The 20,944-nt window shown below is 43.9% G+C and overlaps 52 non-coding genes across 52 annotated transcripts; all 52 read right to left on the bottom strand.

Moving 5' to 3' along the window:
- Positions 1 to 229: 229 nt before the first annotated feature.
- Positions 230 to 336, bottom strand: LOC133012695 (U6 spliceosomal RNA). Its single transcript, XR_009681137.1, has one exon. It is a non-coding gene; the product is annotated as a U6 spliceosomal RNA (small nuclear RNA).
- A 293-nt stretch (positions 337 to 629) lies between these two features.
- On the bottom strand, positions 630 to 736 carry LOC133012537 (U6 spliceosomal RNA). The gene has a single exon (XR_009680990.1). It is a non-coding gene; the product is annotated as a U6 spliceosomal RNA (small nuclear RNA).
- Positions 737 to 1,033: 297 nt separating this feature from the next.
- Positions 1,034 to 1,140, bottom strand: LOC133012694 (U6 spliceosomal RNA). The gene has a single exon (XR_009681136.1). It is a non-coding gene; the product is annotated as a U6 spliceosomal RNA (small nuclear RNA).
- A 293-nt stretch (positions 1,141 to 1,433) lies between these two features.
- Positions 1,434 to 1,540, bottom strand: LOC133012526 (U6 spliceosomal RNA). The gene has a single exon (XR_009680979.1). It is a non-coding gene; the product is annotated as a U6 spliceosomal RNA (small nuclear RNA).
- Positions 1,541 to 1,836: 296 nt separating this feature from the next.
- Positions 1,837 to 1,943, bottom strand: LOC133012624 (U6 spliceosomal RNA). Its single transcript, XR_009681070.1, has one exon. It is a non-coding gene; the product is annotated as a U6 spliceosomal RNA (small nuclear RNA).
- A 295-nt stretch (positions 1,944 to 2,238) lies between these two features.
- Positions 2,239 to 2,345, bottom strand: LOC133012372 (U6 spliceosomal RNA). Its single transcript, XR_009680834.1, has one exon. It is a non-coding gene; the product is annotated as a U6 spliceosomal RNA (small nuclear RNA).
- Positions 2,346 to 2,639: 294 nt separating this feature from the next.
- Positions 2,640 to 2,746, bottom strand: LOC133012824 (U6 spliceosomal RNA). The gene has a single exon (XR_009681258.1). It is a non-coding gene; the product is annotated as a U6 spliceosomal RNA (small nuclear RNA).
- A 294-nt stretch (positions 2,747 to 3,040) lies between these two features.
- On the bottom strand, positions 3,041 to 3,147 carry LOC133012623 (U6 spliceosomal RNA). Its single transcript, XR_009681069.1, has one exon. It is a non-coding gene; the product is annotated as a U6 spliceosomal RNA (small nuclear RNA).
- Positions 3,148 to 3,441: 294 nt separating this feature from the next.
- On the bottom strand, positions 3,442 to 3,548 carry LOC133012693 (U6 spliceosomal RNA). The gene has a single exon (XR_009681135.1). It is a non-coding gene; the product is annotated as a U6 spliceosomal RNA (small nuclear RNA).
- Positions 3,549 to 3,842: 294 nt separating this feature from the next.
- On the bottom strand, positions 3,843 to 3,949 carry LOC133012378 (U6 spliceosomal RNA). Its single transcript, XR_009680840.1, has one exon. It is a non-coding gene; the product is annotated as a U6 spliceosomal RNA (small nuclear RNA).
- Positions 3,950 to 4,244: 295 nt separating this feature from the next.
- LOC133012692 (U6 spliceosomal RNA) lies at positions 4,245 to 4,351 on the bottom strand. Its single transcript, XR_009681134.1, has one exon. It is a non-coding gene; the product is annotated as a U6 spliceosomal RNA (small nuclear RNA).
- Positions 4,352 to 4,645: 294 nt separating this feature from the next.
- On the bottom strand, positions 4,646 to 4,752 carry LOC133012690 (U6 spliceosomal RNA). Its single transcript, XR_009681132.1, has one exon. It is a non-coding gene; the product is annotated as a U6 spliceosomal RNA (small nuclear RNA).
- A 294-nt stretch (positions 4,753 to 5,046) lies between these two features.
- LOC133012622 (U6 spliceosomal RNA) lies at positions 5,047 to 5,153 on the bottom strand. Its single transcript, XR_009681068.1, has one exon. It is a non-coding gene; the product is annotated as a U6 spliceosomal RNA (small nuclear RNA).
- A 294-nt stretch (positions 5,154 to 5,447) lies between these two features.
- On the bottom strand, positions 5,448 to 5,554 carry LOC133012911 (U6 spliceosomal RNA). Its single transcript, XR_009681341.1, has one exon. It is a non-coding gene; the product is annotated as a U6 spliceosomal RNA (small nuclear RNA).
- A 294-nt stretch (positions 5,555 to 5,848) lies between these two features.
- Positions 5,849 to 5,955, bottom strand: LOC133012964 (U6 spliceosomal RNA). Its single transcript, XR_009681390.1, has one exon. It is a non-coding gene; the product is annotated as a U6 spliceosomal RNA (small nuclear RNA).
- A 294-nt stretch (positions 5,956 to 6,249) lies between these two features.
- LOC133012891 (U6 spliceosomal RNA) lies at positions 6,250 to 6,356 on the bottom strand. Its single transcript, XR_009681322.1, has one exon. It is a non-coding gene; the product is annotated as a U6 spliceosomal RNA (small nuclear RNA).
- A 294-nt stretch (positions 6,357 to 6,650) lies between these two features.
- Positions 6,651 to 6,757, bottom strand: LOC133012354 (U6 spliceosomal RNA). The gene has a single exon (XR_009680817.1). It is a non-coding gene; the product is annotated as a U6 spliceosomal RNA (small nuclear RNA).
- A 295-nt stretch (positions 6,758 to 7,052) lies between these two features.
- On the bottom strand, positions 7,053 to 7,159 carry LOC133012689 (U6 spliceosomal RNA). The gene has a single exon (XR_009681131.1). It is a non-coding gene; the product is annotated as a U6 spliceosomal RNA (small nuclear RNA).
- A 294-nt stretch (positions 7,160 to 7,453) lies between these two features.
- Positions 7,454 to 7,560, bottom strand: LOC133012878 (U6 spliceosomal RNA). Its single transcript, XR_009681310.1, has one exon. It is a non-coding gene; the product is annotated as a U6 spliceosomal RNA (small nuclear RNA).
- Positions 7,561 to 7,856: 296 nt separating this feature from the next.
- On the bottom strand, positions 7,857 to 7,963 carry LOC133012688 (U6 spliceosomal RNA). The gene has a single exon (XR_009681130.1). It is a non-coding gene; the product is annotated as a U6 spliceosomal RNA (small nuclear RNA).
- A 294-nt stretch (positions 7,964 to 8,257) lies between these two features.
- Positions 8,258 to 8,364, bottom strand: LOC133012587 (U6 spliceosomal RNA). Its single transcript, XR_009681036.1, has one exon. It is a non-coding gene; the product is annotated as a U6 spliceosomal RNA (small nuclear RNA).
- A 294-nt stretch (positions 8,365 to 8,658) lies between these two features.
- LOC133012619 (U6 spliceosomal RNA) lies at positions 8,659 to 8,765 on the bottom strand. The gene has a single exon (XR_009681066.1). It is a non-coding gene; the product is annotated as a U6 spliceosomal RNA (small nuclear RNA).
- Positions 8,766 to 9,059: 294 nt separating this feature from the next.
- On the bottom strand, positions 9,060 to 9,166 carry LOC133012657 (U6 spliceosomal RNA). The gene has a single exon (XR_009681101.1). It is a non-coding gene; the product is annotated as a U6 spliceosomal RNA (small nuclear RNA).
- Positions 9,167 to 9,461: 295 nt separating this feature from the next.
- On the bottom strand, positions 9,462 to 9,568 carry LOC133012885 (U6 spliceosomal RNA). The gene has a single exon (XR_009681316.1). It is a non-coding gene; the product is annotated as a U6 spliceosomal RNA (small nuclear RNA).
- A 294-nt stretch (positions 9,569 to 9,862) lies between these two features.
- LOC133012867 (U6 spliceosomal RNA) lies at positions 9,863 to 9,969 on the bottom strand. Its single transcript, XR_009681299.1, has one exon. It is a non-coding gene; the product is annotated as a U6 spliceosomal RNA (small nuclear RNA).
- A 297-nt stretch (positions 9,970 to 10,266) lies between these two features.
- Positions 10,267 to 10,373, bottom strand: LOC133012687 (U6 spliceosomal RNA). The gene has a single exon (XR_009681129.1). It is a non-coding gene; the product is annotated as a U6 spliceosomal RNA (small nuclear RNA).
- A 293-nt stretch (positions 10,374 to 10,666) lies between these two features.
- LOC133012547 (U6 spliceosomal RNA) lies at positions 10,667 to 10,773 on the bottom strand. Its single transcript, XR_009680999.1, has one exon. It is a non-coding gene; the product is annotated as a U6 spliceosomal RNA (small nuclear RNA).
- A 296-nt stretch (positions 10,774 to 11,069) lies between these two features.
- LOC133012618 (U6 spliceosomal RNA) lies at positions 11,070 to 11,176 on the bottom strand. Its single transcript, XR_009681065.1, has one exon. It is a non-coding gene; the product is annotated as a U6 spliceosomal RNA (small nuclear RNA).
- Positions 11,177 to 11,470: 294 nt separating this feature from the next.
- LOC133012686 (U6 spliceosomal RNA) lies at positions 11,471 to 11,577 on the bottom strand. Its single transcript, XR_009681128.1, has one exon. It is a non-coding gene; the product is annotated as a U6 spliceosomal RNA (small nuclear RNA).
- Positions 11,578 to 11,871: 294 nt separating this feature from the next.
- LOC133012927 (U6 spliceosomal RNA) lies at positions 11,872 to 11,978 on the bottom strand. Its single transcript, XR_009681356.1, has one exon. It is a non-coding gene; the product is annotated as a U6 spliceosomal RNA (small nuclear RNA).
- Positions 11,979 to 12,272: 294 nt separating this feature from the next.
- Positions 12,273 to 12,379, bottom strand: LOC133012963 (U6 spliceosomal RNA). The gene has a single exon (XR_009681389.1). It is a non-coding gene; the product is annotated as a U6 spliceosomal RNA (small nuclear RNA).
- A 294-nt stretch (positions 12,380 to 12,673) lies between these two features.
- On the bottom strand, positions 12,674 to 12,780 carry LOC133012684 (U6 spliceosomal RNA). The gene has a single exon (XR_009681127.1). It is a non-coding gene; the product is annotated as a U6 spliceosomal RNA (small nuclear RNA).
- A 294-nt stretch (positions 12,781 to 13,074) lies between these two features.
- LOC133012352 (U6 spliceosomal RNA) lies at positions 13,075 to 13,181 on the bottom strand. The gene has a single exon (XR_009680816.1). It is a non-coding gene; the product is annotated as a U6 spliceosomal RNA (small nuclear RNA).
- A 295-nt stretch (positions 13,182 to 13,476) lies between these two features.
- On the bottom strand, positions 13,477 to 13,583 carry LOC133012683 (U6 spliceosomal RNA). The gene has a single exon (XR_009681126.1). It is a non-coding gene; the product is annotated as a U6 spliceosomal RNA (small nuclear RNA).
- A 294-nt stretch (positions 13,584 to 13,877) lies between these two features.
- Positions 13,878 to 13,984, bottom strand: LOC133012856 (U6 spliceosomal RNA). Its single transcript, XR_009681288.1, has one exon. It is a non-coding gene; the product is annotated as a U6 spliceosomal RNA (small nuclear RNA).
- Positions 13,985 to 14,280: 296 nt separating this feature from the next.
- On the bottom strand, positions 14,281 to 14,387 carry LOC133012682 (U6 spliceosomal RNA). The gene has a single exon (XR_009681125.1). It is a non-coding gene; the product is annotated as a U6 spliceosomal RNA (small nuclear RNA).
- A 294-nt stretch (positions 14,388 to 14,681) lies between these two features.
- Positions 14,682 to 14,788, bottom strand: LOC133012586 (U6 spliceosomal RNA). The gene has a single exon (XR_009681035.1). It is a non-coding gene; the product is annotated as a U6 spliceosomal RNA (small nuclear RNA).
- Positions 14,789 to 15,082: 294 nt separating this feature from the next.
- On the bottom strand, positions 15,083 to 15,189 carry LOC133012617 (U6 spliceosomal RNA). Its single transcript, XR_009681064.1, has one exon. It is a non-coding gene; the product is annotated as a U6 spliceosomal RNA (small nuclear RNA).
- A 294-nt stretch (positions 15,190 to 15,483) lies between these two features.
- Positions 15,484 to 15,590, bottom strand: LOC133012548 (U6 spliceosomal RNA). The gene has a single exon (XR_009681000.1). It is a non-coding gene; the product is annotated as a U6 spliceosomal RNA (small nuclear RNA).
- A 294-nt stretch (positions 15,591 to 15,884) lies between these two features.
- On the bottom strand, positions 15,885 to 15,991 carry LOC133012884 (U6 spliceosomal RNA). The gene has a single exon (XR_009681315.1). It is a non-coding gene; the product is annotated as a U6 spliceosomal RNA (small nuclear RNA).
- A 294-nt stretch (positions 15,992 to 16,285) lies between these two features.
- On the bottom strand, positions 16,286 to 16,392 carry LOC133012844 (U6 spliceosomal RNA). The gene has a single exon (XR_009681277.1). It is a non-coding gene; the product is annotated as a U6 spliceosomal RNA (small nuclear RNA).
- Positions 16,393 to 16,688: 296 nt separating this feature from the next.
- LOC133012616 (U6 spliceosomal RNA) lies at positions 16,689 to 16,795 on the bottom strand. Its single transcript, XR_009681063.1, has one exon. It is a non-coding gene; the product is annotated as a U6 spliceosomal RNA (small nuclear RNA).
- A 294-nt stretch (positions 16,796 to 17,089) lies between these two features.
- Positions 17,090 to 17,196, bottom strand: LOC133012954 (U6 spliceosomal RNA). Its single transcript, XR_009681381.1, has one exon. It is a non-coding gene; the product is annotated as a U6 spliceosomal RNA (small nuclear RNA).
- A 294-nt stretch (positions 17,197 to 17,490) lies between these two features.
- Positions 17,491 to 17,597, bottom strand: LOC133012681 (U6 spliceosomal RNA). The gene has a single exon (XR_009681124.1). It is a non-coding gene; the product is annotated as a U6 spliceosomal RNA (small nuclear RNA).
- A 293-nt stretch (positions 17,598 to 17,890) lies between these two features.
- Positions 17,891 to 17,997, bottom strand: LOC133012546 (U6 spliceosomal RNA). Its single transcript, XR_009680998.1, has one exon. It is a non-coding gene; the product is annotated as a U6 spliceosomal RNA (small nuclear RNA).
- Positions 17,998 to 18,293: 296 nt separating this feature from the next.
- LOC133012553 (U6 spliceosomal RNA) lies at positions 18,294 to 18,400 on the bottom strand. Its single transcript, XR_009681004.1, has one exon. It is a non-coding gene; the product is annotated as a U6 spliceosomal RNA (small nuclear RNA).
- A 294-nt stretch (positions 18,401 to 18,694) lies between these two features.
- On the bottom strand, positions 18,695 to 18,801 carry LOC133012680 (U6 spliceosomal RNA). Its single transcript, XR_009681123.1, has one exon. It is a non-coding gene; the product is annotated as a U6 spliceosomal RNA (small nuclear RNA).
- Positions 18,802 to 19,095: 294 nt separating this feature from the next.
- LOC133012804 (U6 spliceosomal RNA) lies at positions 19,096 to 19,202 on the bottom strand. Its single transcript, XR_009681240.1, has one exon. It is a non-coding gene; the product is annotated as a U6 spliceosomal RNA (small nuclear RNA).
- Positions 19,203 to 19,499: 297 nt separating this feature from the next.
- Positions 19,500 to 19,606, bottom strand: LOC133012678 (U6 spliceosomal RNA). The gene has a single exon (XR_009681121.1). It is a non-coding gene; the product is annotated as a U6 spliceosomal RNA (small nuclear RNA).
- Positions 19,607 to 19,899: 293 nt separating this feature from the next.
- Positions 19,900 to 20,006, bottom strand: LOC133012832 (U6 spliceosomal RNA). Its single transcript, XR_009681266.1, has one exon. It is a non-coding gene; the product is annotated as a U6 spliceosomal RNA (small nuclear RNA).
- A 296-nt stretch (positions 20,007 to 20,302) lies between these two features.
- LOC133012552 (U6 spliceosomal RNA) lies at positions 20,303 to 20,409 on the bottom strand. The gene has a single exon (XR_009681003.1). It is a non-coding gene; the product is annotated as a U6 spliceosomal RNA (small nuclear RNA).
- A 295-nt stretch (positions 20,410 to 20,704) lies between these two features.
- On the bottom strand, positions 20,705 to 20,811 carry LOC133012820 (U6 spliceosomal RNA). The gene has a single exon (XR_009681255.1). It is a non-coding gene; the product is annotated as a U6 spliceosomal RNA (small nuclear RNA).
- Between the last annotated feature and the right edge of the window lie 133 nt (positions 20,812 to 20,944).

Raw genomic sequence — 20,944 nt, 5'->3', positions numbered from 1 at the left:
AAAAAAGGAAGGAGGCTAAACTTTGGTCACACCCATTGTGGGAAATATGGTTTCGCATTACTGGCCTCGCTCTAACGATCACTGATACATTAAAAATGGCTACAAATCCTGCCAGTTTGTACCTGTGAATTCATAAAGAGGCTCAGAGTAAAGCCTCCTGGAACACAGATAAGCAGAAGATTCCTAGAAAAGGATGAAAGTAGCCTTGTGACAAAGTCATTTTTGGACCAAAATATGGAAACGCTTCACGAATTTGCGTGTCATCCTTTCGCAGGGGCCATGCTAATCTTCTCTGTATCGTATCCAATTTATTATATGTACTGCCGGAGCAAGTACAGGTGTTTCCCTGCAGTGGTGCCTGTATATTCCCCCATCAGGTGAGTGGACCCTTTGCTACGGTCAAAAAAGGAAGGAGGCTAAACTTTGGTCACACCCATTGTGGGACATATGGTTTCGCATCACTGGCCTCTCTCTAACGATCACCGATACATTGAAAATGGCTACAAATCCTTCCAGTTTGTACCGTGTGAATTCATAAAGAGGCTCAGAGTAAAGCCTCCTGGAAACAGATAAGCGGAAGATTCCTAGAAAAGGATGAAGTAGCCTTGTGCCAAAGTCATTTTTGGACCAAAATATGGAAACGCTTCACGAATTTGCGTGTCATCCTTTCGCAGGGGCCATGCTAATCTTCTCTGTATCGTATCCAATTTATTATATGTACTGCCGAAGAAAGTACAGGTTTTTCCCTGCAGTGGTGCCTGTATATATTCCCCCATAAGGTGAGTGGACCCTTTGCTACGGTCAAAAAAGGAAGGAGGCTAAACTTTGGTCACACCCATTGTGGGAAATATGGTTTCGCATCACTGGCCTCTCTCTAACGATCACCGATACATTGAAAATGGCTACAAATCCGTCCAGTTTGTACCGTGTGAATACATAAAGAGGCTCAGAGTAAAGCCTCCTGGAACACAGATAAGCAGAAGATTCCTAGAAAAGGATGAAAGTAGCCTTGTGACAAAGTCATTTTTGGACCAAAATATGGAAACGCTTCACGAATTTGCGTGTCATCCTTTCGCAGGGGCCATGCTAATCTTCTCTGTATCGTATCCAATTTATTATATGTACTGCCGGAGCAAGTACAGGTGTTTCCCTGCAGTGGTGCCTGTATATTCCCCCATCAGGTGAGTGGACCCTTTGCTACGGTCAAAAAAGGAAGGAGGCTAAACTTTGGTCACACCCATTGTGGGACATATGGTTTCGCATCACTGGCCTCTCTCTAACGATCACCGATACATTGAAAATGGCTACAAATCCTTCCAGTTTGTACCGTGTGAATTCATAAAGAGGCTCAGAGTAAAGCCTCCTGGAAACAGATAAGCGGAAGATTCCTAGAAATGGATGAAGTAGCCTTGTGCCAAAGTCATTTTTGGACCAAAATATGGAAACGCTTCACGAATTTGCGTGTCATCCTTTCGCAGGGGCCATGCTAATCTTCTCTGTATCGTATCCAATTTATTATATGTACTGCCGAAGAAAGTACAGGTTTTTCCCTGCAGTGGTGCCTGTATATATGCCCCCATAAGGTGAGTGGACCCTTTGCTACGGTCAAAAAAGGAAGGAGGCTAAACTTTGGTCACACCCATTGTGGGAAATATGGTTTCGCATCACTGGCCTCTCTCTAACGATCACCGATACATTGAAAATGGCTACAAATCCGTCCAGTTTGTACCGTGTGAATACATAAAGAGGCTCAGAGTAAAGCCTCCTGGAACACAGATAAGCGGAAGATTCCTAGAAAAGGATGAAGTAGCCTTGTGCCAAAGTCATTTTTGGACCAAAATATGGAAACGCTTCACGAATTTTCGTGTCATCCTTTCGCAGGGGCCATGCTAATCTTCTCTGTATCGTATCCAATTTATTATATGTACTGCTGAAGCAAGTACAGGTTTTTCCCTGCAGTGGTGCCTGTATATTCCCCCATCAGGTGAGTGGACCCTTTGCTACGGTCAAAAAAGGAAGGAGGCTAAACTTTGGTCACACCCATTGTGGGAAATATGGTTTCGCATTACTGGCCTCGCTCTAACGATCACTGATACATTAAAAATGGCTACAAATCCTTCCAGTTTGTACCGTGTGAATTCATAAAGAGGCTCAGAGTAAAGCCTCCTGGAACACAGATAAGCAGAAGATTCCTAGAAAAGGATGAAAGTAGCCTTGTGACAAAGTCATTTTTGGACCAAAATATGGAAACGCTTCACGAATTTGCGTGTCATCCTTTCGCAGGGGCCATGCTAATCTTCTCTGTATCGTATCCAATTTATTATATGTACTGCCAGAGCAAGTAAAGGTGTTGCCCTGCAGTGGTGCCTGTATATTCCCCCATCAGGTGAGTGGACCCTTTGCTAAGGTCAAAAAAGGAAGGAGGCTAAACTTTGGTCACACCCATTTTGGGAAATATGGTTTCGCATCACTGGCCTCTCTCTAACGATCACCGATACATTGAAAATGGCTACAAATCCTTCCAGTTTGTACCGTGTGAATTCATAAAGAGGCTCAGAGTAAAGCCTCCTGGAACACAGATAAGCGGAAGATTCCTAGAAAAGGATGAAGTAGCCTTGTGCCAAAGTCATTTTTGGACCAAAATATGGAAACGCTTCACGAATTTGCATGTCATCCTTTCGCAGGGGCCATGCTAATCTTCTCTGTATCGTATCCAATTTATTATATGTACTGCCGGAGCAAGTACAGGTGTTTCCCTGCAGTGGTGCCTGTATATTCCCCCATCAGGTAAGTGGACCCTTTGCTACGGTCAAAAAAGGAAGGAGGCTAAACTTTGGTCACACCCATTGTGGGAAATATGGTTTCGCATCACTGGCCTCTCTCTAACGATCACCGATACATTGAAAATGGCTACAAATCCGTCCAGTTTGTACCGTGTGAATTCATAAAGAGGCTCAGAGTAAAGCCTCCTGGAACACAGATAAGCGGAAGATTCCTAGAAAAGGATGAAGTAGCCTTGTGCCAAAGTCATTTTTGGACCAAAATATGGAAACGCTTCACGAATTTTCGTGTCATCCTTTCGCAGGGGCCATGCTAATCTTCTCTGTATCGTATCCAATTTATTATATGTACTGCTGAAGCAAGTACAGGTTTTTCCCTGCAGTGGTGCCTGTATATTCCCCCATCAGGTGAGTGGACCCTTTGCTACGGTCAAAAAAGGAAGGAGGCTAAACTTTGGTCACACCCATTGTGGGAAATATGGTTTCGCATTACTGGCCTCGCTCTAACGATCACTGATACATTAAAAATGGCTACAAATCCTTCCAGTTTGTACCTGTGAATTCATAAAGAGGCTCAGAGTAAAGCCTCCTGGAACACAGATAAGCAGAAGATTCCTAGAAAAGGATGAAAGTAGCCTTGTGCCAAAGTCATTTTTGGACCAAAATATGGAAACGCTTCACGAATTTGCGTGTCATCCTTTCGCAGGGGCCATGCTAATCTTCTCTGTATCGTATCCAATTTATTATATGTACTGCCGGAGCAAGTACAGGTGTTTCCCTGCAGTGGTGCCTGTATATTCCCCCATCAGGTGAGTGGACCCTTTGCTACGGTCAAAAAAGGAAGGAGGCTAAACTTTGGTCACACCCATTGTGGGAAATATGGTTTCGCATCACTGGCCTCTCTCTAACGATCACCGATACATTGAAAATGGCTACAAATCCGTCCAGTTTGTACCGTGTGAATTCATAAAGAGGCTCAGAGTAAAGCCTCCTGGAACACAGATAAGCGGAAGATTCCTAGAAAAGGATGAAGTAGCCTTGTGCCAAAGTCATTTTTGGACCAAAATATGGAAACACTTCACGAATTTTCGTGTCATCCTTTCGCAGGGGCCATGCTAATTATCTCTGTATCGTATCCAATTTATTATATGTACTGCTGAAGCAAGTACAGGTTTTTCCCTGCAGTGGTGCCTGTATATTCCCCCATCAGGTGAGTGGACCCTTTGCTACGGTCAAAAAAGGAAGGAGGCTAAACTTTGGTCACACCCATTGTGGGAAATATGGTTTCGCATTACTGGCCTCGCTCTAACGATCACTGATACATTAAAAATGGCTACAAATCCTTCCAGTTTGTACCGTGTGAATTCATAAAGAGGCTCAGAGTAAAGCCTCCTGGAACACAGATAAGCAGAAGATTCCTAGAAAAGGATGAAAGTAGCCTTGTGACAAAGTCATTTTTGGACCAAAATATGGAAACGCTTCACGAATTTGCGTGTCATCCTTTCGCAGGGGCCATGCTAATCTTCTCTGTATCGTATCCAATTTATTATATGTACTGCCGGAGCAAGTACAGGTGTTGCCCTGCAGTGGTGCCTGTATATTCCCCCATCAGGTGAGTGGACCCTTTGCTAAGGTCAAAAAAGGAAGGAGGCTAAACTTTGGTCACACCCATTGTGGGAAATATGGTTTCGCATCACTGGCCTCTCTCTAACGATCACCGATACATTGAAAATGGCTACAAATCCTTCCAGTTTGTACCCTGTGAATTCATAAAGAGGCTCAGAGTAAAGCCTCCTGGAACACAGATAAGCGGAAGATTCCTAGAAAAGGATGAAGTAGCCTTGTGCCAAAGTCATTTTTGGACCAAAATATGGAAACGCTTCACGAATTTGCGTGTCATCCTTTCGCAGGGGCCATGCTAATCTTCTCTGTATCGTATCCAATTTATTATATGTACTGCCGGAGCAAGTACAGGTGTTTCCATGCAGTGGTGCCTGTATATTCCCCCATCAGGTAAGTGGACCCTTTGCTACGGTCAAAAAAGGAAGGAGGCTAAACTTTGGTCACACCCATTGTGGGAAATATGGTTTCGCATCACTGGCCTCTCTCTAACGATCACCGATACATTGAAAATGGCTACAAATCCGTCCAGTTTGTACCGTGTGAATTCATAAAGAGGCTCAGAGTAAAGCCTCCTGGAACACAGATAAGCGGAAGATTCCTAGAAATGGATGAAGTAGCCTTGTGCCAAAGTCATTTTTGGACCAAAATATGGAAACGCTTCACGAATTTTCGTGTCATCCTTTCGCAGGGGCCATGCTAATCTTCTCTGTATCGTATCCAATTTATTATATGTACTGCTGAAGCAAGTACAGGTTTTTCCCTGCAGTGGTGCCTGTATATTCCCCCATCAGGTGAGTGGACCCTTTGCTACGGTCAAAAAAGGAAGGAGGCTAAACTTTGGTCACACCCATTGTGGGAAATATGGTTTCGCATTACTGGCCTCGCTCTAACGATCACTGATACATTAAAAATGGCTACAAATCCTTCCAGTTTGTACCTGTGAATTCATAAAGAGGCTCAGAGTAAAGCCTCCTGGAACACAGATAAGCAGAAGATTCCTAGAAAAGGATGAAAGTAGCCTTGTGCCAAAGTCATTTTTGGACCAAAATATGGAAACGCTTCACGAATTTGCGTGTCATCCTTTCGCAGGGGCCATGCTAATCTTCTCTGTATCGTATCCAATTTATTATATATACTGCCGGAGCAAGTACAGGTGTTTCCCTGCAGTGGTGCCTGTATATTCCCCCATCAGGTGAGTGGACCCTTTGCTACGGTCAAAAAAGGAAGGAGGCTAAACTTTGGTCACACCCATTGTGGGAAATATGGTTTCGCATCACTGGCCTCTCTCTAACGATCACCGATACATTGAAAATGGCTACAAATCCGTCCAGTTTGTACCGTGTGAATTCATAAAGAGGCTCAGAGTAAAGCCTCCTGGAACACAGATAAGCAGAAGATTCCTAGAAAAGGATGAAGTAGCCTTGTGCCAAAGTCATTTTTGGACCAAAATATGGAAACGCTTCACGAATTTTCGTGTCATCCTTTCGCAGGGGCCATGCTAATCTTCTTTGTATCGTATCCAATTTATTATATGTACTGCTGAAGCAAGTACAGGTTTTTCCCTGCAGTGGTGCCTGTATATTCCCCCATCAGGTGAGTGGACCCTTTGCTACGGTCAAAAAAGGAAGGAGGCTAAACTTTGGTCACACCCATTGTGGGAAATATGGTTTCGCATTACTGGCCTCGCTCTAACGATCACTGATACATTAAAAATGGCTACAAATCCTTCCAGTTTGTACCTGTGAATTCATAAAGAGGCTCAGAGTAAAGCCTCCTGGAACACAGATAAGCAGAAGATTCCTAGAAAAGGATGAAAGTAGCCTTGTGACAAAGTCATTTTTGGACCAAAATATGGAAACGCTTCACGAATTTGCGTGTCATCCTTTCGCAGGGGCCATGCTGATCTTCTCTGTATCGTATCCAATTTATTATATGTACTGCCGGAGCAAGTACAGGTGTTTCCCTGCAGTGGTGCCTGTATATTCGCCCATCAGGTGAGTGGACCCTTTTCCACGGTCAAAAAAGGAAGGAGGCTAAACTTTGGTCACACCCATTGTGGGAAATATGGTTTCGCATCACTGGCCTCTCTCTAACGATCACCGATACATCGAAAATGGCTACAAATCCGTCCAGTTTGTACCGTGTGAATACATAAAGAGGCTCAGAGTAAAGCCTCCTGGAACACAGATAAGCGGAAGATTCCTAGAAAAGGATGAAGTAGCCTTGTGCCAAAGTCATTTTTGGACCAAAATATGGAAACGCTTCACGAATTTTCGTGTCATCCTTTCGGAGGGGCCATGCTAATCTTCTCTGTATCGTATCCAATTTATTATATGTACTGCTGAAGCAAGTACAGGTTTTTCCCTGCAGTGGTGCCTGTATATTCCCCCATCAGGTGAGTGGACCCTTTGCTACGGTCAAAAAAGGAAGGAGGCTAAACTTTGGTCACACCCATTGTGGGAAATATGGTTTCGCATTACTGGCCTCGCTCTAACGATCACTGATACATTAAAAATGGCTACAAATCCTTCCAGTTTGTACCGTGTGAATTCATAAAGAGGCTCAGAGTAAAGCCTCCTGGAACACAGATAAGCAGAAGATTCCTAGAAAAGGATGAAAGTAGCCTTGTGACAAAGTCATTTTTGGACCAAAATATGGAAACGCTTCACGAATTTGCGTGTCATCCTTTCGCAGGGGCCATGCTAATCTTCTCTGTATCGTATCCAATTTATTATATGTACTGCCGGAGCAAGTACAGGTGTTGCCCTGCAGTGGTGCCTGTATATTCCCCCATCAGGTGAGTGGACCCTTTGCTAAGGTCAAAAAAGGAAGGAGGCTAAACTTTGGTCACACCCATTGTGGGAAATATGGTTTCGCATCACTGGCCTCTCTCTAACGATCACCGATACATTGAAAATGGCTACAAATCCTTCCAGTTTGTACCGTGTGAATTCATAAAGAGGCTCAGAGTAAAGCCTCCTGGAACACAGATAAGCGGAAGATTCCTAGAAAAGGATGAAGTAGCCTTGTGCCAAAGTCATTTTTGGACCAAAATATGGAAACGCTTCACGAATTTGCGTGTCATCCTTTCGCAGGGGCCATGCTAATCTTCTCTGTATCGTATCCAATTTATTATATGTACTGCCGAAGCAAGTACAGGTTTTTCCCTGCAGTGGTGCCTGTATATATTCCCCCATCAGGTGAGTGGACCCTTTGCTACGGTCAAAAAAGGAAGGAGGCTAAACTTTGGTCACACCCATTGTGGGAAATATGGTTTTGCATTACTGGCCTCGCTCTAACGATCACTGATACATTAAAAATGGCTACAAATCCTTCCAGTTTGTACCTGTGAATTCATAAAGAGGATCAGAGTAAAGCCTCCTGGAACACAGATAAGCGGAAGATTCCTAGAAAAGGATGAAAGTAGCCTTGTGCCAAAGTCATTTTTGGACCAAAATATGGAAACGCTTCACGAATTTGCGTGTCATCCTTTCGCAGGGGCCATGCTAATCTTCTCTGTATCGTATCCAATTTATTATATGTACTGCCGGAGCAAGTACAGGTGTTTCCCTGCAGTGGTGCCTGTATATTCCCCCATCAGGTGAGTGGACCCTTTGCTACGGTCAAAAAAGGAAGGAGGCTAAACTTTTGTCACACCCATTGTGGGAAATATGGTTTCGCATTACTGGCCTCGCTCTAACGATCACTGATACATTAAAAATGGTTACAAATCCTTCCAGTTTGTACCTGTGAATTCATAAAGAGGCTCAGAGTAAAGCCTCCTTGAACACAGATAAGAAGAAGATTCCTAGAAAAGGATGAAAGTAGCCTTGTGACAAAGTCATTTTTGGACCAAAATATGGAAACGCTTCACGAATTTGCGTGTCATCCTTTCGCAGGGGCCATGCTAATCTTCTCTGTATCGTATCTAATTTATTATATGTACTGCCGGAGCAAGTACAGGTGTTGCCCTGCAGTGGTGCCTGTATATTCCCCCATCAGGTGAGTGGACCCTTTGCTACGGTCAAAAAAGGAAGGAGGCTAAACTTTGGTCACACCCATTGTGGAAAATATGGTTTCGCATCACTGGCCTCTCTCTAACGATCACCGATACATTGAAAATGGCTACAAATCCGTCCAGTTTGTACCTTGTGAATTCATAAAGAGGCTCAGAGTAAAGCCTCCTGGAACACAGATAAGCGGAAGATTCCTAGAAAAGGATGAAGTAGCCTTGTGCCAAAGTCATTTTTGGACCAAAATATGGAAACGCTTCACGAATTTTCGTGTCATCCTTTCGCAGGGGCCATGCTAATCTTCTCTGTATCGTATCCAATTTATTATATGTACTGCTGAAGCAAGTACAGGTTTTTCCCTGCAGTGGTGCCTGTATATTCCCCCATCAGGTGAGTGGACCCTTTGCTACGGTCAAAAAAGGAAGGAGGCTAAACTTTGGTCACACCCATTGTGGGAAATATGGTTTCGCATTACTGGCCTCGCTCTAACGATCACTGATACATTAAAAATGGCTACAAATCCTTCCAGTTTGTACCTGTGAATTCATATAGAGGCTCAGAGTAAAGCCTCCTGGAACACAGATAAGCAGAAGATTCCTAGAAAAGGATGAAAGTAGCCTTGTGACAAAGTCATTTTTGGACCAAAATATGGAAACTCTTCACGAATTTGCGTGTCATCCTTTCGCAGGGGCCATGCTAATCTTCTCTGTATCGTATCCAATTTATTATATGTACTGCCGGAGCAAGTACAGGTGTTGCCCTGCAGTGGTGCCTGTATATTCCCCCATCAGGTGAGTGGACCCTTTGCTACGGTCAAAAAAGGAAGGAGGCTAAACTTTGGTCACACCCATTGTGGGAAATATGGTTTCGCATCACTGGCCTCTCTCTAATGATCACCGATACATTGAAAATGGCTACAAATCCGTCCAGTTTGTACCGTGTGAATTCATACAGAGGCTCAGAGTAAAGCCTCCTGGAACACAGATAAGCAGAAGATTCCTAGAAAAGGATGAAAGTAGCCTTGTGACAAAGTCATTTTTGGACCAAAATATGGAAACGCTTCACGAATTTGCGTGTCATCCTTTCGCAGGGGCCATGCTAATCTTCTCTGTATCGTATCCAATTTATTATATGTACTGCCGGAGCAAATACAGGTGTTGCCCTGCAGTGGTGCCTGTATATTCCCCCATCAGGTGAGTGGACCCTTTGCTACGGTCAAAAAAGGAAGGAGGCTAAACTTTGGTCACACCCATTGTGGGAAATATGGTTTCACATCACTGGCCTCTCTCTAACGATCACCGATGCATTGAAAATGGCTACAAATCCGTCCAGGTTGTACCGTGTGAATTCATAAAGAGGCTCAGAGTAAAGCCTCCTGGAACACAGATAAGCGGAAGATTCCTAGAAAAGGATGAAGTAGCCTTGTGCCAAAGTCATTTCTGGACCAAAATATGGAAACGCTTCACGAATTTGCGTGTCATCCTTTCGCAGGGGCCATGCTAATCTTCTCTGTATCGTATCCAATTTATTATATGTACTGCCGAAGCAAGTACAGGTTTTTCCATGCAGTGGTGCCTGTATATAATCCCCCATCAGGTGAGTGGACCCTTTGCTACGGTCAAAAAAGGAAGGAGGCTAAACTTTGGTCACACCCATTGTGGGAAATATGGTTTCGCATCACTGGCCTCTCTCTAACGATCACCGATACATTGAAAATGGCTACAAATCCGTCCAGTTTGTACCGTGTGAATTCATAAAGAGGCTCAGAGTAAAGCCTCCTGGAACACAGATAAGCAGAAGATTCCTAGAAAAGGATGAAAGTAGCCTTGTGCCAAAGTCATTTTTGGACCAAAATATGGAAACGCTTCACGAATTTGCGTGTCATCCTTTCGCAGGGGCCATGCTAATCTTCTCTGTATCGTATCCAATTTATTATATGTACTGCCGGAGCAAGTACAGGTGTTTCCCTGCAGTGGTGCCTGTATATTCCCCCATCAGGTGAGTGGACCCTTTGCTACGGTCAAAAAAGGAAGGAGGCTAAACTTTGGTCACACCCATTGTGGGAAATATGGTTTCGCATTACTGGCCTCGCTCTAACGATCACTGATACATTAAAAATGGCTACAAATCCTTCCAGTTTGTACCTGTGAATTCATAAAGAGGCTCAGAGTAAAGCCTCCTGGAACACAGATAAGCAGAAGATTCCTAGAAAAGGATGAAGTAGCCTTGTGCCAAAGTCATTTTTGGACCAAAATATGGAAACGCTTCACGAATTTGCGTGTCATCCTTTCGCAGGGGCCATGCTAATCTTCTCTGTATTGTATCCAATTTATTATATGTACTGCCGAAGCAAGTACAGGTTTTTCCCTGCAGTGGTGCCTGTATATATTCCCCCATCAGGTGAGTGGACCCTTTGCTACGGTCAAAAAAGGAAGGAGGCTAAACTTTGGTCACACCCATTGTGGGAAATATGGTTTCGCATTACTGGCCTCGCTCTAACGATCACTGATACATTACAAATGGCTACAAATCCTTCCAGTTTGTACCTGTGAATTCATAAAGAGGCTCAGAGAAAAGCCTCCTGGAACACAGATAAGCGGAAGATTCCTAGAAAAGGATGAAAGTAGCCTTGTGCCAAAGTCATTTTTGGACCAAAATATGGAAACGCTTCACGAATTTTCGTGTCATCCTTTCGCAGGGGCCATGCTAATCTTCTCTGTATCGTATCCAATTTATTATATGTACTGCTGAAGCAAGTACAGGTGTTTCCCTGCAGTGGTGCCTGTATATTCCTCCATCAGGTGAGTGGACCCTTTGCTAAGGTCAAAAAAGGAAGGAGGCTAAACTTTGGTCACACCCATTGTGGGAAATATGGTTTCGCATCACTGGCCTCTCTCTAACGATCACCGATACATTGAAAATGGCTACAAATCCTTCCAGTTTGTACCCTGTGAATTCATAAAGAGGCTCAGAGTAAAGCCTCCTGGAACACAGATAAGCGGAAGATTCCTAGAAAAGGATGAAGTAGCCTTGTGCCAAAGTCATTTTTGGACCAAAATATGGAAACGCTTCACGAATTTGCGTGTCATCCTTTCGCAGGGGCCATGCTAATCTTCTCTGTATCGTATCCAATTTATTATATGTACTGCCGGAGCAAGTACAGGTGTTTCCATGCAGTGGTGCCTGTATATTCCCCCATCAGGTAAGTGGACCCTTTGCTACGGTCAAAAAAGGAAGGAGGCTAAACTTTGGTCACACCCATTGTGGGAAATATGGTTTCGCATCACTGGCCTCTCTCTAACGATCACCGATACATTGAAAATGGCTACAAATCCGTCCAGTTTGTACCGTGTGAATTCATAAAGAGGCTCAGAGTAAAGCCTCCTGGAACACAGATAAGCGGAAGATTCCTAGAAATGGATGAAGTAGCCTTGTGCCAAAGTCATTTTTGGACCAAAATATGGAAACGCTTCACGAATTTTCGTGTCATCCTTTCGCAGGGGCCATGCTAATCTTCTCTGTATCGTATCCAATTTATTATATATACTGCCGGAGCAAGTACAGGTGTTTCCCTGCAGTGGTGCCTGTATATTCCCCCATCAGGTGAGTGGACCCTTTGCTACGGTCAAAAAAGGAAGGAGGCTAAACTTTGGTCACACCCATTGTGGGAAATATGGTTTCGCATCACTGGCCTCTCTCTAACGATCACCGATACATTGAAAATGGCTACAAATCCGTCCAGTTTGTACCGTGTGAATTCATAAAGAGGCTCAGAGTAAAGCCTCCTGGAACACAGATAAGCAGAAGATTCCTAGAAAAGGATGAAGTAGCCTTGTGCCAAAGTCATTTTTGGACCAAAATATGGAAACGCTTCACGAATTTTCGTGTCATCCTTTCGCAGGGGCCATGCTAATCTTCTTTGTATCGTATCCAATTTATTATATGTACTGCTGAAGCAAGTACAGGTTTTTCCCTGCAGTGGTGCCTGTATATTCCCCCATCAGGTGAGTGGACCCTTTGCTACGGTCAAAAAAGGAAGGAGGCTAAACTTTGGTCACACCCATTGTGGGAAATATGGTTTCGCATTACTGGCCTCGCTCTAACGATCACTGATACATTAAAAATGGCTACAAATCCTTCCAGTTTGTACCTGTGAATTCATAAAGAGGCTCAGAGTAAAGCCTCCTGGAACACAGATAAGCAGAAGATTCCTAGAAAAGGATGAAAGTAGCCTTGTGACAAAGTCATTTTTGGACCAAAATATGGAAACGCTTCACGAATTTGCGTGTCATCCTTTCGCAGGGGCCATGCTAATCTTCTCTGTATCGTATCCAATTTATTATATGTACTGCCGGAGCAAGTACAGGTGTTTCCCTGCAGTGGTGCCTGTATATTCGCCCATCAGGTGAGTGGACCCTTTTCCACGGTCAAAAAAGGAAGGAGGCTAAACTTTGGTCACACCCATTGTGGGAAATATGGTTTCGCATCACTGGCCTCTCTCTAACGATCACCGATACATCGAAAATGGCTACAAATCCGTCCAGTTTGTACCGTGTGAATACATAAAGAGGCTCAGAGTAAAGCCTCCTGGAACACAGATAAGCGGAAGATTCCTAGAAAAGGATGAAGTAGCCTTGTGCCAAAGTCATTTTTGGACCAAAATATGGAAACGCTTCACGAATTTTCGTGTCATCCTTTCGGAGGGGCCATGCTAATCTTCTCTGTATCGTATCCAATTTATTATATGTACTGCTGAAGCAAGTACAGGTTTTTCCCTGCAGTGGTGCCTGTATATTCCCCCATCAGGTGAGTGGACCCTTTGCTACGGTCAAAAAAGGAAGGAGGCTAAACTTTGGTCACACCCATTGTGGGAAATATGGTTTCGCATTACTGGCCTCGCTCTAACGATCACTGATACATTAAAAATGGCTACAAATCCTTCCAGTTTGTACCGTGTGAATTCATAAAGAGGCTCAGAGTAAAGCCTCCTGGAACACAGATAAGCAGAAGATTCCTAGAAAAGGATGAAAGTAGCCTTGTGACAAAGTCATTTTTGGACCAAAATATGGAAACGCTTCACGAATTTGCGTGTCATCCTTTCGCAGGGGCCATGCTAATCTTCTCTGTATCGTATCCAATTTATTATATGTACTGCCGGAGCAAGTACAGGTGTTGCCCTGCAGTGGTGCCTGTATATTCCCCCATCAGGTGAGTGGACCCTTTGCTAAGGTCAAAAAAGGAAGGAGGCTAAACTTTGGTCACACCCATTGTGGGAAATATGGTTTCGCATCACTGGCCTCTCTCTAACTGTCACCGATACATTGAAAATGGCTACAAATCCTTCCAGTTTGTACCGTGTGAATTCATAAAGAGGCTCAGAGTAAAGCCTCCTGGAACACAGATAAGCGGAAGATTCCTAGAAAAGGATGAAGTAGCCTTGTGCCAAAGTCATTTTTGGACCAAAATATGGAAACGCTTCACGAATTTGCGTGTCATCCTTTCGCAGGGGCCATGCTAATCTTCTCTGTATCGTATCCAATTTATTATATGTACTGCCGAAGCAAGTACAGGTGTTTCCATGCAGTGGTGCCTGTATATATTCCCCCATCAGGTGAGTGGACCCTTTGCTACGGTCAAAAAAGGAAGGAGGCTAAACTTTGGTCACACCCATTGTGGGAAATATGGTTTTGCATTACTGGCCTCGCTCTAACGATCACTGATACATTAAAAATGGCTACAAATCCTTCCAGTTTGTACCTGTGAATTCATAAAGAGGATCAGAGTAAAGCCTCCTGGAACACAGATAAGCGGAAGATTCCTAGAAAAGGATGAAAGTAGCCTTGTGCCAAAGTCATTTTTGGACCAAAATATGGAAACGCTTCACGAATTTGCGTGTCATCCTTTCGCAGGGGCCATGCTAATCTTCTCTGTATCGTATCCAATTTATTATATGTACTGCCGGAGCAAGTACAGGTGTTTCCCTGCAGTGGTGCCTGTATATTCCCCCATCAGGTGAGTGGACCCTTTGCTACGGTCAAAAAAGGAAGGAGGCTAAACTTTTGTCACACCCATTGTGGGAAATATGGTTTCGCATTACTGGCCTCGCTCTAACGATCACTGATACATTAAAAATGGTTACAAATCCTTCCAGTTTGTACCTGTGAATTCATAAAGAGGCTCAGAGTAAAGCCTCCTTGAACACAGATAAGAAGAAGATTCCTAGAAAAGGATGAAAGTAGCCTTGTGACAAAGTCATTTTTGGACCAAAATATGGAAACGCTTCACGAATTTGCGTGTCATCCTTTCGCAGGGGCCATGCTAATCTTCTCTGTATCGTATCTAATTTATTATATGTACTGCCGGAGCAAGTACAGGTGTTGCCCTGCAGTGGTGCCTGTATATTCCCCCATCAGGTGAGTGGACCCTTTGCTACGGTCAAAAAAGGAAGGAGGCTAAACTTTGGTCACACCCATTGTGGAAAATATGGTTTCGCATCACTGGCCTCTCTCTAACGATCACCGATACATTGAAAATGGCTACAAATCCGTCCAGTTTGTACCTTGTGAATTCATAAAGAGGCTCAGAGTAAAGCCTCCTGGAACACAGATAAGCGGAAGATTCCTAGAAAAGGATGAAGTAGCCTTGTGCCAAAGTCATTTTTGGACCAAAATATGGAAACGCTTCACGAATTTTCGTGTCATCCTTTCGCAGGGGCCATGCTAATCTTCTCTGTATCGTATCCAATTTATTATATGTACTGCTGAAGCAAGTACAGGTTTTTCCCTGCAGTGGTGCCTGTATATTCCCCCATCAGGTGAGTGGACCCTTTGCTACGGTCAAAAAAGGAAGGAGGCTAAACTTTGGTCACACCCATTGTGGGAAATATGGTTTCGCATTACTGGCCTCGCTCTAACGATCACTGATACATTAAAAATGGCTACAAATCCTTCCAGTTTGTACCTGTGAATTCATATAGAGGCTCAGAGTAAAGCCTCCTGGAACACAGATAAGCAGAAGATTCCTAGAAAAGGATGAAAGTAGCCTTGTGACAAAGTCATTTTTGGACCAAAATATGGAAACTCTTCACGAATTTGCGTGTCATCCTTTCGCAGGGGCCATGCTAATCTTCTCTGTATCGTATCCAATTTATTATATGTACTGCTGAAGCAAGTACAGGTTTTTCCCTGCAGTGGTGCCTGTATATTCCCCCATCAGGTGAGTGGACCCTTTGCTACGGTCAAAAAAGGAAGGAGGCTAAACTTTGGTCACACCCATTGTGGGAAATATGGTTTCGCATTACTGGCCTCGCTCTAACGATCACTGATACATTAAAAATGGCTACAAATCCTTCCAGTTTGTACCTGTGAATTCATATAGAGGCTCAGAGTAAAGCCTCCTGGAACACAGATAAGCAGAAGATTCCTAGAAAAGGATGAAAGTAGCCTTGTGACAAAGTCATTTTTGGACCAAAATATGGAAACGCTTCACGAATTTGCGTGTCATCCTTTCGCAGGGGCCATGCTAATCTTCTCTGTATCGTATCCAATTTATTATATGTACTGCCGGAGCAAATACAGGTGTTGCCCTGCAGTGGTGCCTGTATATTCCCCCATCAGGTGAGTAGACCCTTTGCTACGGTCAAAAAAGGAAGGAGGCTAAACTTTGGTCACACCCATTGTGGGAAATATGGTTTCACATCACTGGCCTCTCTCTAACGATCACCGATGCATTGAAAATGGCTACAAATCCGTCCAGGTTGTACCGTGTGAATTCATAAAGAGGCTCAGAGTAAAGCCTCCTGGAACACAGATAAGCGGAAGATTCCTAGAAAAGGATGAAGTAGCCTTGTGCCAAAGTCATTTCTGGACCAAAATATGGAAACGCTTCACGAATTTGCGTGTCATCCTTTCGCAGGGGCCATGCTAATCTTCTCTGTATCGTATCCAATTTATTATATGTACTGCCGAAGCAAGTACAGGTTTTTCCATGCAGTGGTGCCTGTATATAATCCCCCATCAGGTGAGTGGACCCTTTGCTACGGTCAAAAAAGGAAGGAGGCTAAACTTTGGTCACACCCATTGTGGGAAATATGGTTTCGCATCACTGGCCTCTCTCTAACGATCACCGATACATTGAAAATGGCTACAAATCTGTCCAGTTTGTACCGTGTGAATTCATAAAGAGGCTCAGAGTAAAGCCTCCTGGAACACAGATAAGCGGAAGATTCCTAGAAAAGGATGAAGTAGCCTTGTGCCAAAGTCATTTTCGGACCAAAATATGGAAACGCTTCACGAATTTTCGTGTCATCCTTTCGCAGGGGCCATGCTAATCTTCTCTGTATCGTATCCAATTTATTATATGTACTGCTGAAGCAAGTACAGGTTTTTCCCTGCAGTGGTGCCTGTATATTCCCCCATCAGGTGAGTGGACCCTTTGCTACGGTCAAAAAAGGAAGGAGGCTAAACTTTGGTCACACCCATTGTGGGAAATATGGTTTCGCATCACTGGCCTCTCTCTAACGATCACCGATACATTGAAAATGGCTACAAATCCGTCCAGTTTGTACCGTGTGAATTCATAAAGAGGCTCAGAGTAAAGCCTCCTGGAACACAGATAAGCGGAAGATTCCTAGAAAAGGATGAAGTAGCCTTGTGCCAAAGTCATTTTTGGACCAAAATATGGAAACGCTTCACGAATTTTCGTGTCATCCTTTCGCAGGGGCCATGCTAATCTTCTCTGTATCGCATCCAATTTATTATATGTACTGCTGAAGCAAGTACAGGTTTTTCCCTGCAGTGGTGCCTGTATATTCCCCCATCAGGTGAGTGGACCCTTTGCTACGGTCAAAAAAGGAAGGAGGCTAAACTTTGGTCACACCCATTGTGGGAAATATGGTTTCGCATTACTGGCCTCGCTCTAACGATCACTGATACATTAAAAATGGCTACAAATCCTTCCAGTTTGTACCTGTGAATTCATAAAGAGGCTCAGAGTAAAGCCTCCTGGAACACAGATAAGCAGAAGATTCCTAGAAAAGGATGAAAGTAGCCTTGTGCCAAAGTCATTTTTGGACCAAAATATGGAAACGCTTCACGAATTTGCGTGTCATCCTTTCGCAGGGGCCATGCTAATCTTCTCTGTATCGTATCCAATTTATTATATGTACTGCCGGAGCAAGTACAGGTGTTTCCCTGCAGTGGTGCCTGTATATTCCCCCATCAGGTGAGTGGACCCTTTGCTACGGTCAAAAAAGGAAGGAGGCTAAACTTTGGTCACACCCATTGTGGGAAATATGGTTTCGCATTACTGGCCTCGCTCTAACGATCACTGATACATTAAAAATGGCTACAAATCCTTCCAGTTTGTACCTGTGAATTCATAAAGAGGCTCAGAGTAAAGCCTCCTGGAACACAGATAAGCAGAAGATTCCTAGAAAAGGATGAAGTAGCCTTGTGCCAAAGTCATTTTTGGACCAAAATATGGAAACGCTTCACGAATTTGCGTGTCATCCTTTCGCAGGGGCCATGCTAATCTTCTCTGTATTGTATCCAATTTATTATATGTACTGCCGAAGCAAGTACAGGTTTTTCCCTGCAGTGGTGCCTGTATATATTCCCCCATCAGGTGAGTGGACCCTTTGCTACGGTCAAAAAAGGAAGGAGGCTAAACTTTGGTCACACCCATTGTGGGAAATATGGTTTCGCATTACTGGCCTCGCTCTAACGATCACTGATACATTACAAATGGCTACAAATCCTTCCAGTTTGTACCTGTGAATTCATAAAGAGGCTCAGAGAAAAGCCTCCTGGAACACAGATAAGCGGAAGATTCCTAGAAAAGGATGAAAGTAGCCTTGTGCCAAAGTCATTTTTGGACCAAAATATGGAAACGCTTCACGAATTTGCGTGTCATCCTTTCGCAGGGGCCATGCTAATCTTCTCTGTATCGTATCCAATTTATTATATGTACTGCTGAAGCAAGTACAGGTTTTTCCCTGCAGTGGTGCCTGTATATTCCCCCATCAGGTGAGTGGACCCTTTGCTACGGTCAAAAAAGGAAGGAGGCTAAACTTTGGTCACACCCATTGTGGGAAATATGGTTTCGCATTACTGGCCTCGCTCTAACGATCACTGATACATTAAAAATGGCTACAAATCCGTCCAGTTTGTACCTGTGAATTCATAAAGAGGCTCAGAGTAAAGCCTCCTGGAACACAGATAAGCGGAAGATTCCTAGAAAAGGATGAAAGTAGCCTTGTGCCAAAGTCATTTTTGGACCAAAATATGGAAACGCTTCACGAATTTGCGTGTCATCCTTTCGCAGGGGCCATGCTAATCTTCTCTGTATCGTATCCAATTTATTATATGTACTGCCGGAGCAAGTACAGGTGTTTCCCTGCAGTGGTGCCTGTATATTCCCCCATCAGGTGAGTGGACCCTTTGCTACGGTCAAAAAAGGAAGGAGGCTAAACTTTGGTCACACCCATTGTGGGAAATATGGTTTCGCATCACTGGCCTCTCTCTAACGATCACCGATACATTGAAAATGGCTACAAATCCGTCCAGTTTGTACCGTGTGAATTCATAAAGAGGCTCAGAGTAAAGCCTCCTGGAACATAGATAAGCGGAAGGTTCCTAGAAAAGGATGAAGTAGCCTTGTGCCAAAGTCATTTTTGGACCAAAATATGGAAACGCTTCACGAATTTGCGTGTCATCCTTTCACAGGGGCCATGCTAATCTTCTCTGTATCGTATCCAATTTATTATATGTACTGCCGAAGCAAGTACAGGTTTTTCCCTGGAGTGGTGCCTGTATATATTCCCCCATCAGGTGAGTGGACCCTTTGCTACGGTCAAAAAAGGAAGGAGGCTAAACTTTGGTCACACCCATTGTGGGAAATATGGTTTCGCATCACTGGCCTCTCTCTAACGATCACCGATACATTGAAAATGGCTACAAATCTGTCCAGTTTGTACCGTGTGAATTCATAAAGAGGCTCAGAGTAAAGCCTCCTGGAACACAGATAAGTGGAAGATTCCTAGAAAAGGAGGAAAGTAGCCTTGTGCCAAAGTCATTTTTGGACCAAAATATGGAAACGCTTCACGAATTTGCGTGTCATCCTTTCGCAGGGGCCATGCTAATCTTCTCTGTATCGTATCCAATTTATTATATGTACTGCCGGAGCAAGTACAGGTGTTTCCCTGCAGTGGTGCCTGTATATTCCCCCATCAGGTGAGTGGACCCTTTGCTACGGTCAAAAAAGGAAGGAGGCTAAACTTTGGTCACACCCATTGTGGGAAATATGGTTTCGCATTACTGGCCTCGCTCTAACGATCACTGATACATTAAAAATGGCTACAAATCCTTCCAGTTTGTACCTGTGAATTCATAAAGAGGCTCAGAGTAAAGCCTCCTGGAACACAGATAAGCAGAAGATTCCTAGAAAAGGATGAAGTAGCCTTGTGCCAAAGTCATTTTTGGACCAAAATATGGAAACGCTTCACGAATTTGCGTGTCATCCTTTCGCAGGGGCCATGCTAATCTTCTCTGTATCGTATCCAATTTATTATATGTACTGCCGAAGCAAGTACAGGTTTTTCCCTGCAGTGGTGCCTGTATATATTCCCCCATCAGGTGAGTGGACCCTTTGCTACGGTCAAAAAAGGAAGGAGGCTAAACTTTGGTCACACCCATTGTGGGAAATATGGTTTCGCATTACTGGCCTCGCTCTAACGATCACTGATACATTAAAAATGGCTACAAATCCTTCCAGTTTGTACCTGTGAATTCATAAAGAGGCTCAGAGTAAAGCCTCCTGGAACACAGATAAGTGGAAGATTCCTAGAAAAGGATGAAAGTAGCCTTGTGCCAAAGTCATTTTTGGACCAAAATATGGAAACGCTTCACGAATTTGCGTGTCATCCTTTCGCAGGGGCCATGCTAATCTTCTCTGTATCGTATCCAATTTATTATATGTACTGCTGAAGCAAGTACAGGTTTTTCCCTGCAGTGGTGCCTGTATATTCCCCCATCAGGTGAGTGGACCCTTTGCTACGGTCAAAAAAGGAAGGAGGCTAAACTTTGGTCACACCCATTGTGGGAAATATGGTTTCGCATTACTGGCCTCGCTGTAACGATCACTGATACATTAAAAATGGCTACAAATCTGTCCAGTTTGTACCGTGTGAATTCATAAAGAGGCTCAGAGTAAAGCCTCCTGGAACACAGATAAGTGGAAGATTCCTAGAAAAGGAGGAAAGTAGCCTTGTGCCAAAGTCATTTTTGGACCAAAATATGGAAACGCTTCACGAATTTGCGTGTCATCCTTTCGCAGGGGCCATGCTAATCTTCTCTGTATCGTATCCAATTTATTATATGTACTGCCGAAGCAAGTACAGGTTTTTCCCTGGAGTGGTGCCTGTATATATTCCCCCATCAGGTGAGTGGACCCTTTGCTACGGTCAAAAAAGGAAGGAGGCTAAACTTTGGTCACACCCATTGTGGGAAATATGGTTTCGCATCACTGGCC

This window comes from Limanda limanda, chromosome 10 (genome assembly GCF_963576545.1).
Source record: "Limanda limanda chromosome 10, fLimLim1.1, whole genome shotgun sequence".
In the NCBI taxonomy this organism is placed as follows: domain Eukaryota; kingdom Metazoa; phylum Chordata; class Actinopteri; order Pleuronectiformes; family Pleuronectidae; genus Limanda; species Limanda limanda.
This window is presented reverse-complemented; position numbering and strand designations above follow the sequence as displayed.